Below are 13,392 nucleotides of genomic sequence, written 5' to 3' on the forward strand. Positions count from 1 at the left end.
ATAGTTCAATGTATTATTGGAATAATATGGCTATGTTGTAAATAGCGATCACTATAATAAATACCTCATCGTTACACCGTTGCACGATAGCTTTTTGATCGCGCTTTATATCCACTTATTCCAAAACATTTGAAAATTCGTATCGACAGATATTATTTGCGTTCGCGACATAACAAAGCACTCTATTCTGTCATCCACATGTTGATTGTAACACAATTCACACTAATACCTTACGCACAAGCGCTCTTCTGAAAAGCATCTTTTAAAAGTATCAATATAAAATTTTAAACGTACAATTTAATTATAAATAAACGTTAAATTTAATTATAAATATCGTATTTCTTAAAAATGCTGAGTTCCTTAACAAAGAGAATTACAAAGAAAAAACAATATTATAAGTACTTGAATCTCTTCATCAGACAAATATAAAACAATAGAAATAAATTTCTATTTTGTTCTCAAGAATGACTAATTTTGTCTTTTTTCATTATTTGCTAATGGCGATTTTTTTTTAGATATCATTAACTATCACATTAACTATCGCTTGCATCTAATATGCATAGAAGGAAGGAAAATTCTTTTTTTAACCGCATTCTTCAGTTATAGCGGTTTAATTACGACTTTAATTACAAGTTTTGTCGGCAAACAGATGTATTGGAGAATACATATATAGTTATTATCTATATAAATTTCTGCAATAGTAGTACCTCGGTGTAAAATATACAAGAGAAAAAAAACATAATATATGCGACATATACATAATTTGGAAGATTGTTCTTTTTTATTTTCTGTGCAAAATAATTGAATAAAAGAGTAGAGTTCATGTATTTTTCTTGTATGAAATATTTGATAAATTCTAAAGAGATAGAAAAAAAATTATCTTTTATATTTTTTAACTAAATAATATTTTTTTACTTTAAAAATATATTTTATCTTGTAAATTTTATTTAACATAAATGGAAGAAAAGAGTAAATTGTGAAATTAATCACCATAATCTGCTTAGGTTTCTAAAATATTACGACGTTCTTTACTTTAAACTTTCAAGTTATCGATTAAGTATATACACGCCTATTATTCTCATCATTATTATTGTGATCAGCGCTTCGAGAAACATTTTCATTGGCGGTTGTGTATGATAACGAAAGCTTCTCTTTCATTACAATCTACTCTATCGCCGTCCTTCAGACGCGATAACTGCACTTTCTCGCATCATCTAAAATCGGATGATACTACGCGAACTCATTATAAAGCTCGACTCTTCTCGGCGATTTGCATAAATTTTCCACGACTAGAAATGAAATTGCCCGCAAACTGCGGACAATGAAGGGCGTGTTCTAAGCAATCGTTAACGACGTGAACGCGGTAAACACATATGCGAAGAGCGCATTGTTCGAGTTATAAGGATTAAGCTTTTGCATTTCAGTGATAGTGAAACAACAATAGACTTTAACGCGACTAAATATAACAATCTGCAAAAACTGTAAGAACTGTATATTTTTTTCCAAACCGTGTCGACAGTTAATGCTAAGTTAATGCTATGTTAAATTTAATTTATTCGTATTTTTAATATATTTGAGTACGTAAAAAAATTTTTTTTCATAAAAATTCTAATTTTTTCGTTACTATTTATATATGAGCAATAATGTAAAATTTCTAAATTACCTACATTGGTTGTAATAAGTTATATAATAAATAAATAATATTCTCTCTTTCTTTCCTTCACCCTCTTCTTCTCTCTGTGTTTTTCTTTATAATTCTCTATTCTACTTATAATATTGGTAATATTTTATGCATAATTAGATAAAGTTAGAGAATGAATAAATTTTGATATAATTTAATACTCTTTATTAATGATGCGTACTGTGTTGATTAATCGTATTTCATTCTGTGCATTTGTATAAAATTTGCATTTTATAATGACTTTATGCACTTTTTAGCAGCAGCATATACCGTGAACTTCATCGATAATCCGACATCATAGAGCAACCGGTATCATGATTTAATACCAGCCGTTGCGGCGCCATTAGCCGAGCTCGTATAATTTCTAGCCCCTGCGCATTATTCGCTTTAAAAAGCTTTCCGATGCTGGCAGTTACATACGCTTTCTCGTTGCACCACCCGTTAACTCGGCAGACAGGCTGGAAAAAATCCGTCGTGTAGGTGAAAATATAAAAATAGATGGAACATAAACATATAGAATACAGACATAGTTGGTGTATCGATGCATTTGCGCGCGCGCACGCACACACACACACACACACACACACATATATATATATCGGCGTTGATCTATCGGATAGACTTAACGTTGGCGATTAAACAATGCTGAGAATTTTTCACATGCTTTAGAAAGCTTAATTGATTACAAAAATTTGATGAAATAAATAATATTTTAAAGACACAAAACCTAATACATCTAAAATGATTATAATAATTAAATAAAATAAATAATTAAACAAGTTTAATTATTTACAATACATACAACAGTATATAGTAACTAAATATGTTACAAAAACTTTAATTTATATGTATTATTTAATGTTGAGCGTTATGCATATTGCTTAATATAGATTTGTTAATATGTTATTTATAGAATATTTATAATATTAAATTAGAATTATATATATAATTAAAAATTGAGAGAAATATATCAATAAGAGACATAATATCTCTTATTGATATACTTATATATGTAATATAGACATATAATTTGATGAAACTGACATAAATGTTCACGCGTTTTTAGTAAATGTTAGCAGAAATATCTTATTAATATCAATCTATTAGTCATTAGATTGCCAACTCAGATTTCTCCTAATTCTCTCTAGAGTTGCACAACTCTCTATAGTTGCGCTCACTCTCGGGAACGTTTTCATTAAAAATATGAACTTACTTTGTTATGTGTGCATGTATGTGTATATGTGTATGTATGTAATTGTTCATCTATCCCAGAATTCAGAAAGAAAAGAAAGATAAAAAGTTTATTCATTTTAAAAATTTATCGAGTTCTCTCTAAGAAATAACAAATATTTATCACTTTACGAAGAAGTTAAAGCACATCAGTATAATAAAAGTTAAATAGAATGACTGCGAATATAATCAATATGTCAGCAAATTAAGAGTTATCACAAAATTAACATTACATAAAAGTAGAGAGTAATTGTATTATGATAATATTATTACTTATAAAATCGGGTGTAAAAAGTAAGAAATAATTTGTTAATAGAAAACTATAAATTAAAGATAAAATAAAGCATTAAAAGATAGAATAAAATATTATATGTAAATAAATTACAGAAAAAGTACATAATTGTATAAATTATAAGAATAATAATAATAATAAATAGATTTATATAAATAAAAGTAATTTATGTTAATTTTATTACGATCAATAATAATAGCAAGAAATAAAACCATGTAAATGTTCAAACGCCTTAATTATTATTATTCGTGAAATAAAAGTCGAAACTGTTGAAGTACTGCAATGCTATGCAAATGACAGAGCACTTGAATAAGATTCAAGTGTTTGCTAACCGGAAGTGTGCATTCTCCGCTCGCTAAAAATATCTGGATATAAGGAATGAATGCAAAATAAGAAGAAAAGCGAGAGAAAGAAAGACAGAGAAAAACGTATTCAAGAATTTACTGAATATCTTGCTAATTGTCCGCTTCTATGTTGCATGTCCTCTCTTCGCGATATCCTTTTAAAGCAGCCGTAAATTTATGTTATGCAAATACGGATTTCCACGTGAAAACATTGCAAGAGAGGAAGAGTGACATTTCGCTCACCTCGACGAAGGAAAGAATAAAATTCACGCTTTGTCATTTGACTGTCGACAAAAGTTGCATTGCTATTGTATTAATATAAAATAGCCATAAATATTAACAAATAAAAGAGAATCATATAAAATATAATACTTTCGAATATCATTTTTTTCAAATATTTACAATGATATATTATAAAAATAAATATAAGTTTTAGCTAAACATATACGTATACGCACAAAAATGTATATATGTATAATAAAACAAATATATGTACAATATATATATGTGTGTGTATGTGTGTGTGTATACAATATATATATATATATATATATATATATGTATAATGAAAAAAATATTTATATACAATAAAAAGATAAAAATAATAAACAGATATTGACAATAATATTATTGTCTATAAATGAAATAGTATAATGGAAGAATATTTACTTAAGAAACAGATATACATATATAAAGAAATATTTGTGCAATTAACTAAACAAATGTTTCTTTTTACTGACATAACGAATTTCTGAAACGTGGCGCGGAATAAAATCGAAATCGTAGAGGCGATTCGATAACAACAATCGCTTCCACGATAAACCACCACTACAATGCGGGCGATTTAAAGTGGAAGAAGCAATTTGTGGAACATCGTCCCTATTTTCATGCGTGTCACGAACAGATACGGCCGCTTATGATCGTGATCTATAATCAGCAAATACGAAATTCCAAATCGAATCTTGACGTATAAAAAATATTGTGAAATAAGGCTTTAAAATTAAGCAATTTTCAAAATTTAAATTAATTTAACAGAAATAAATACTTCATCTGCAAGTAAAAAATTAATTAAGGTATCATGCAATAAAATAATGAATATAAATCAAGAAAAATAAAGAGTTAGTAATAAATAATTATTACAAAACTTATACATATATACATACATATATATACGTGTGCGTATGTGTATGCTAGTTTATGTGCGTATATTAAATGAAATTTTGAATGTGATTTAAAGGCTCAAGTTACTTATATGAAAAAAATATACATATGAATATATATAATGCAACGAAAATTGTCTTCTAATATACAAAAATTCCAAGTTTTATTTAATAAGTTCCATAAACAGGATATTAATCGTGCTATCGTTGTAGCACGATTATTCTAGGTCGCTCAATATCCCAGGCCTGAGGCGCAGGCAAAATGTTTTATTCACTCAACTATATTAACAACACAATATTCACCCTATCTTTAGGAGATAGGTTTATAGTATGACACTTTGACGTTATACACGGTAGACGTTTGACATGAAAATTATCTAATATAAGCTCATCCCCCTGACATTCTGAGCCTTCCGCTCGTATACGCAATGTGTGCTTATGTATGAGAGATACAACGTTCACATGCATAATGCAGAAGCACGTGGGTGATGCATAAATATTTAGAATTGATTTCTATGCGGCGCATAGTCAAACATTAGTGACAAAGTGGCATATATTATAATCTCGGCAGAGATAGTGCACTTTCTCGGTTCACATTTTTTTTTTCAAAATATTAGTTATCGTATCAAATATACTACTCCCAAAATCAAAAAGAGAAGAGAAGAAAGAGGGAGGGAGGGAGGGAGGGAGGGAGGAAGAGAGAGAGAGAGAGAGAGAGAGAGAGAGAGAGAGAAAAAAGTATAAATTTTATAAAATATAAATTAAACCTAATGTTTTAAAATGTTTTAAAAACAATTAACAATTTATTTAATTATTTAATATAAATAGTTAAATTTTAGTAAATTGTAAATACCTACTTTTTATCTCATTATTTGAATTAAAATAAATTTATAATATTAATTTTCAGAATAAATAGAAAAAAATGTATAATTTCATAGTAATATAATACAGAGAAATAAGCTTGCGTTAAAAGTATTATTCTTTTTATAAATATTTCGGTTTTTGTAAAATATAAATAGTGTGTGTGTGTGTGTGTGTGTGTGTAAGCGAATAATATTCTCATATAAAAAAGTCAAAAAAAGAGAAACTGGTATAAATAGGAATGGTAAATTAGAATGCACGTGCATCTTTAAATAGATCTCTTTGGGTGAAAATGATTAGACGGGTACTTTGATGTGATGAACAAGAACAATATAGAATGTTACCATTAACGCGTTTCCAGAAGTTTAGAAGCGAAAACAATTTATAATAGTAGTTATAAGTGCTTGTGCTTTTGCTCCGTTACTCCACAATAAGTTGATAAGCGGGAAAAACGATATTCTGCAACATTCTCTGTGCTATTTTAACGATTACTTTCTAAATACTATATTTTATTTTACTTGTTAACAAAAGCATGTCTTTTGGCAAAAAATTAACATTTGTATTTCCTTTAAAATTAAAGTTTTGTAAATTTTTTAATAATAAAAAGTAAATCATCACTTGATATATATAATAAGCTGAAATAAATCACATTAATTTATAAAGTCTTTATAACATTTATCTAAACAGCTCCGTTTTAGGTGTTATATATGTAATTACAATTTCCTGCTGAAATTAACATCCATGTTTTCTCTTTAACTATTTTAACGAATTAAATTATACGTACAAATTAAATTATATACGATAAAATTTAATTTTATAATAAATAAGAATATTTTATCTCAAATATCAGACATTTTTATATAATTATAATATTAACATGCAGGCGAAGTCCAAAAATTATTTTGCGTAAGCCCGTAATTATATGTTAATAAAGTTAATACGTTCACTGAATGAGCATTAAACGTGCAGCACGTTTACGAAAATCGAAATTATAATAATTGCGTAGCATCCGATGTGTATAATTGTCGATGTAAAATATTCATTTTAATTCACCGCTAGTGTAAGTTTAAATTCCCTATTCGATCTTGTGTTCGAGCATTTGCGATGAGAATAATTAGCTGATACGTCATGCATTCTGAGAGCGATCAATCGCTCATTTGTCACTAACCCTACTTAAGTATCAGTTTGAATCGCGCTGGTACGTCATGGAAACTGTCAGAGTGGGGAAATAGTTCGCCAACTATTTCTGCATACATAAAAGCCGAGTTTCTAACCGATATTCGAGCCGCGTACGAGACACATATTAGTAATTTCGACAAGTAATCTTCGTTATTCTAAACGTATCGCCCTAATGATCTGTCATTCTTCATTTCTCTAATCGCTTTAGCAATTAGTTGTCTCGCGTTTGTAACTTGTAACCCTGTATTGTATCGAGTAATGTAAGTGCAACTTTATCCGTATGCTATATTACGTTGTTAATCATTTTAATAAACAAAGGATAATTAAATTTCCATACAACGATATCCGGAGTTTTGCATGGATTCGATATACATATGAGCATAACATGTACATGTGTCTCGAGTTACATGTTACATTCTCGGTAGAGAAATTGAAGTTAGTCGCGTCTATGAGTCGTGTCTCGAACAAATGCTTCATTAGTCAAACTGCGCATGCTGCCAACGAAGTCGCAGCGGAATACAACTCCGCACATCTGGGGCGAACAAAGTGATTTAGCAAATTTCTTTGCGAGAACGTCGTTTGTTCCTATCACGAAACATGATGATTGATTGAATTCAATTAATATTGAAAGTTTTAGAAAAGATAAGAATAATAAAGAAATGATAAAAACAAATCATAAAATCGCGTATATTGATAAAATATCAAATAACGTCAGATGTCTGCAGATAAAAAAAAATATGTTATCAATCTGATTTGAGAAAATCACAAACGATGCAGTTATATAAAAATAATTTCTCTTCCACGTCACGATTCGCAACTACAGCACCATGAGAGATAGGATTTTGAGCTGCGGATTTTGTTATATACCGACTACCTCGGGCGTATCTCCAGGCATAAAGGATGAGGAAAAGCATTTCCTCGACTTTGTACAAATGGCTGCGGCTTAGAAGAATAATAATACGCATATCCTGCACATATATGAAGACAAAAGATCGCTTGCCGCAACACAATTCGTAAAACAGTTCTCGTTTGGACAACACCTACAGAATGGAGTAACCATTAGTTCGTATAAGGCAGTAATTATTTAACCGACTGTTTATCTACATACACGGACAAAATATTATAGTAAAAATTCCAATATCATTTTTATAATCATGGAACATACTAACGTATAAGAAAAACATCACTATACTTTTATTTAATAATATTATAGTATATGCATTATATTTCACAAAAGATTATAGTATTATAATTATTAAAATATTTTGATGTACAAATACATTTATAATAAATAAACTGTTAATAAATAATAAAACAAATGCATAATTTACATTTGTTATAATAATAAATATTAATATTAGTTATATTTTCAAGCTTTATAATCAATATTATCAAAGAGAATGTAATTTGTTTTCATGTAAATTGTATTGTAAAATTTTCTTCGTGTATAGCTGTTTCCTCGCAAAATTCTTCGATATAATATAAATATTTATCTAAATACTCGAAAAACATAGCAATTCTCATAATTTAAAGGTCGTTGTAATTAAGTAATATAATCTTATCTTATGCATATTATATCTAAAATGCATAAACAATATTTACTTAGTTTACATAACTTAATGCGGTTTCAAAAACTATGTGTGTAGATGAATATTTATGATTGCGCGAAACAACAATTGTTTGTGTTCGTAGTGAATCAATTTGCATCACTTCCATCACTCAAATAATATTTGCATGGTAGTTTTAGGAAACTCACGAATCCCGAGTAATTTATATTTAACATTTGATTAGAGAGAGTTTTTCATTTTTAATTTACGGACGAAATATTTTAACATTTTATTTCAATATATAATCAAAGTAAACAAAAATGAGCAAACAAGCTTAGTCCTAATTATTACTGATGAAAGTTAATATTAATTCTTTAACAACAAGATTGTTGAGTGATTGACCACACTGACTATAGATGAATATCTTTATTCTAGCGACGTTTCGATCCTAAATTGGGTCCTTTTCCAGCTTACATTTAATATATAAAAAATTATTTGTTAGCCATATTTGCGCTTAGACATGTCCATTTGTCAAGGTACTTTAAATTAAAAATTATTAAACGTTAAATGACTAATTCAAGTGAAAATTCGATCGTCATTAACGATGTTCACAAAATCAAAGATTAACATAAACTGCTATAATTAATGTGGTGAATTACTTAACAACCTTGTTTTTAATTTACAATTAGACTAACAATTAACAATTTATCTTATTAATTCTTTAAGTCAATTTATCCTTTCAACCCTCTATATATTGTATACAGATATTTCATTTATATAGTACATTTATACCTACATACTATACAACTACAGATTAATAAATGGACTAATTTATCACAAACTATTGTAGCTGCGCGTTGAAAATGTTTTTTATAAATCAAATATCTCGGAAAACTGTGCCTCAACATACGATTCACATGTCAAACATTTCGCAAAGCAAGCCTCGTTTAAATTGGAACAGAGTACGAGCCATGTATGAAAGCCACCGTTCGTTGGAAACTGGTAATGGCGAAAGACAGTTAACCGCGACGGTGGAAGTCACGAACTGTCTCTGCGAGAAACACTTCGCATCTTTGCTTTGCGATGCGTACTTAGTGCAGAAATTGACTACGTTCTCTCCCGTCTCTCTCTCGGCAAATATCCACATTGCGCTCTACGTCCTAATTTACATGTTAAAATAAATCTTAAGAATTGAGATAATCATCGATTTCACAGGAATCACATGCTTCCCGTTTGTCGATAGAAGTGAGAACCCGATATAATAGTCTCGTGCAGAAAACTCGTTAACTCTTTCATTGCAAGTTAGAAGAGAACTTACCCATGAAGAACATAGATTCGATTACATGCGCGAGAAACGCGTATCGATTCTTGTGTCCCATCATCGAGAGATGTAATGAATTATTTTTCTGTGTAGAAATAAAGCGATATGTTGCGATGATTATGGTAATTAATTAAGGCTTTGCATGCTTATATTTTACCGTTTTTATCTCAATTTTTAATATTTTTATTCCCAATATATTTAACTATCAATAAAAAAGAAATATATAATTTTATAGAACACACAGAATTTATGATAATTTTATTTATTTTTTTTTTTTTGAACGATTTTATGATATAAAAAATTGAAATTGATAAAAAAAATGAGATTTTATATTTGCAAATCATTTTTTATCACGTAACGTTAACTGTGTGTAATATAATAATAGATTCGTAATAGTATTAATCAATTGTATAAAATATTGTTATGATTATCGAATATGTGCGTCATGGATTTGGAATTATTAAATGCGTTATATTTTCGCAGCTTCCTTTAAAAAAGGAGAAGAATATACAGATCTTTGGAGCATTAGATTATGCTACGCTAATTTTAAGGAAAGAAAATGAATAGAGGAATTTTAGATTCGCAATTATTTTCATTCCCTCCACCGTGCGGACAAATATGAATGAAATAAAGAAAAACTCTTATAAAATCCTACATATATTAATCCTAAATAAATTCTATACATATATATTATGATATATAAACAAATATACTTTTGGATTCGGCAAGATTTGATGCAAAAATCATGATATATTAGAAGATAGCAAGTTGACCCAAATTTGTATAAAGTACGAGTCACACATGGAAAAGACATTTTTCTTGTTGAAAAGTAGATATTAGATAAATGGCAAAAATATCTTTATTCTATAGAATAAACACAAACACTCCTTCTCTGTTCCTCTTTCTCCGCCTTACTTTTGACATATCAACAAGATATTGTAATATCACGGTGATAACACGTTAACAGACAGACCGTACACTATTCCCGACGAGCGCATATCCAATTTGCAGTAGCAACGGATAAACAAGCGCGCAGTAAATTATTTGCAATACCCGTGTGCTCCCCTATTATTCCCATTTTGCAGTAATGGAGAACCTTGTGTGCACAGGGACTAATGTCTCTTTGGTATAACTCCAACACCCCAACGACGCAGTGCGATACGACGTATCGATTAAAAAAGCAGCATCAAGCTGGTGTTAATGGAAGTGACACGCGACGGATGGTGTCACTGTAATATTGGTGATATGTAACTGTCAAATGTAATAAAGTTACGAGATTTTTCAAAGAATCACCGAAAGAAGTATGATATAAGAATATGTTATTGATTACAAATATCATACTTTGTTAATGACATTGTAATATAATAATAAACATTATACGACACATGAAATATCGCAAATGTGGAAAAGTTGAAAAATAATTACTTCGGATAATAATTGCCATTTAAAAAAATCTATTAAATATCGCTACATAATATTGTTTCTCGGAATACCTTGCAAATTTTTAACAGTGTGACTGTCATTTGCGAACAATCGGACGCAATGTGAGTAACGTTTCGTCGATCGGGTATCGATTACCACGAATAGGTACAGCGAGAAAATCGAGGAAGAAAAAAGGAAAAAAGCATTGCCTGTTTAACCTCGCTTTCTGCTTCCGCGAGCAAGGCAAACATGTTCAGGATCTCTCTCATGCGAGCTTCAGAAACGTGCTACACACCGATTCCACGTCAAAATGCGAGCGACGTTCGTCGCAACTTCATTTCCAGACAAGTGCGAGATACTTTATCGCCGGCGATTGTGTGTTCTCAATCTTGAATTCATATTTTGCACCGGTTTTTAAAGGCGCAAGTATACGTTTTTAGCTTTTTAATAGAAAACTTTTATCAAAGATGTGTTGCATCATTTTATAATAAATTTATAGAAAACTTTGAGACATATATAATTATATATAATTATATATTTATATTTATAATTAAATATTTATGCATATTTAATAGAAATTGTCACATGTCTTTACAAAGATTTGTATAAGTTCATAAGAAAGTTTGACATATAATTCTCATCTCTATTTAATATTACTAAATAATTGCTACATATTTTTCAAGTATATATTTTAAAATTAAATAATAAAAAATTATCCCTGTCTTTGTAAAATTTTAAATATTATAGATTGTATCACAATCAATAAATATAATATAGTATATTAACGATTATGTGTATATGCAGGCATGTCATCTCAAGACCGAGCGAAATGTGCTATCCATGCTAATTAGTCAAATCGATATCTAACCGATGAGCCTTAATAAACTCGATTAACTGACTCAATTGTGATTAACAAAAATTACATCACTCCAATCTCATTAGTTGTTCGTTCGTGCTACTTCAATAATTAAAACATAACAAGTTCTTAACAAAGAGACAATCTCTATCGTATATAGTCTGAACTATATTCCAATAAATTCGTTCATTTCAAGTGCAATCTCATTGACGCTTAACAATGTATCGAACAAGTTCCCTGATTGTCAAATTTAACGAGCAAATAATGAATCAATTTATACTTAATTCCCTTAACGACAGAGAAATTCACCAATAAATGCCTCTGTTTCAATGCAAAGCCTCAGCATCGATTGGTTCATGACATTCATGAGCTTTGGAATACGATGCTTCCAAATTCAGTATGATTTCTCAAGATAATTGTGTCTATATCAATGGATTTGCATATTTATAAATCGTATGAAATATTTTCGTATAAAGCCAGACATGTTTCCTATATTATCTATATCGTCCTTTATGCAATTAATGTTGTAAAGTTTATATTTTTTGGATTAACAATTAAACTATATAAAAAGAAGTCGATTATATCAATTCTAGAAATATATTTGACTTTGTTCCGAAAAATTTTTCCTGTTAGTTTATCTTTCGTTAAATTAACTCAAACTACTATGCATCATTTTCCTAGCAAGTATCATTCGATGCCAAGCCTAACTAACTAAAAAAAATCGCTTTTAATCAAGTATACAAAAATTAAACACTCGATCAAACTTTACCGTTGAACACGAATGAGCCTCGAAAGAACGGTGTCTCGATTGATCCCTTTTGGAGTTTCTAGCTGAATAGCTTTACTTACTCACCCTTTGTCAGTCGCCAAAGGTCGAATGCCCGCACAGCTGTGACGTCGGCGGGAAACGTCGCACAGATCGGAGGTCAGCTGAAACAGGCGGAGTGTGACGTGGCTTGCACTCGGTGCTGGCGGCGGCGAAAGCAAGGAGATGAATATTATTCACCACCAAGCACGAACCACCCTCACCGTTCGAGGGTGCGCGGACGACTGAGAGTGAGGTGGTCCGCCTCGATCGTCACCGTGGGTGTAGCTGTGCGGTGGCTGCAAGCTCTCCCACCCTGGCCTTTTTCCTCTCTCACCCTTCGCGGGAAAGCGCACCCCTCTCTTTTATCTGCGAAGCTCTGTCTCTTTCTCTCTCTATCCATCTTTCTCTTTTTCTCTTTCAATCCGGAGTTCTCCCTTAACTTCTCGTACTTTTTTTATCTTTCTCGCACTCGTCGAAGCGCGTTCTTCGTTTATCCAACTCGGACTGCCTTCCACGTAGTTTCTCTCTTATTTTCCATCTCGCTTGATCCTTCGTTCTTCAACAATATCTTCGTCGCTCTGGCGTCGATCTGATTCCCTGTTTCTTTTGCGTTTCTATGCATTCCTTCCTTTTGCATTTCGAACTAATGTATTCTTTCTCGCGCAGATAGCCTTCTCTTCTGTTATTTTCT

General features: G+C 30.4%; 1 protein-coding gene across 1 annotated transcript in view; it reads right to left on the reverse strand.

The window, feature by feature from the left end:
- Window positions 1-12,808, reverse strand: part of LOC114944801 (uncharacterized) — a 113,761-nt gene extending 100,953 nt beyond the window's left edge. Inside the window, exon 1 of the mRNA XM_029320844.2 lies at window positions 12,747-12,808. The gene's annotated coding sequence lies outside the window, so the exon portion shown is untranslated. The remainder of the gene's footprint in view (window positions 1-12,746) is intronic.
- Window positions 12,809-13,392: the final 584 nt, after the last annotated feature.

The sequence above is a fragment of the Nylanderia fulva genome, unplaced genomic scaffold (genome assembly GCF_048542155.1).
Source record: "Nylanderia fulva isolate GAGA-0341 unplaced genomic scaffold, ASM4854215v1 Scaffold13, whole genome shotgun sequence".
In the NCBI taxonomy this organism is placed as follows: domain Eukaryota; kingdom Metazoa; phylum Arthropoda; class Insecta; order Hymenoptera; family Formicidae; genus Nylanderia; species Nylanderia fulva.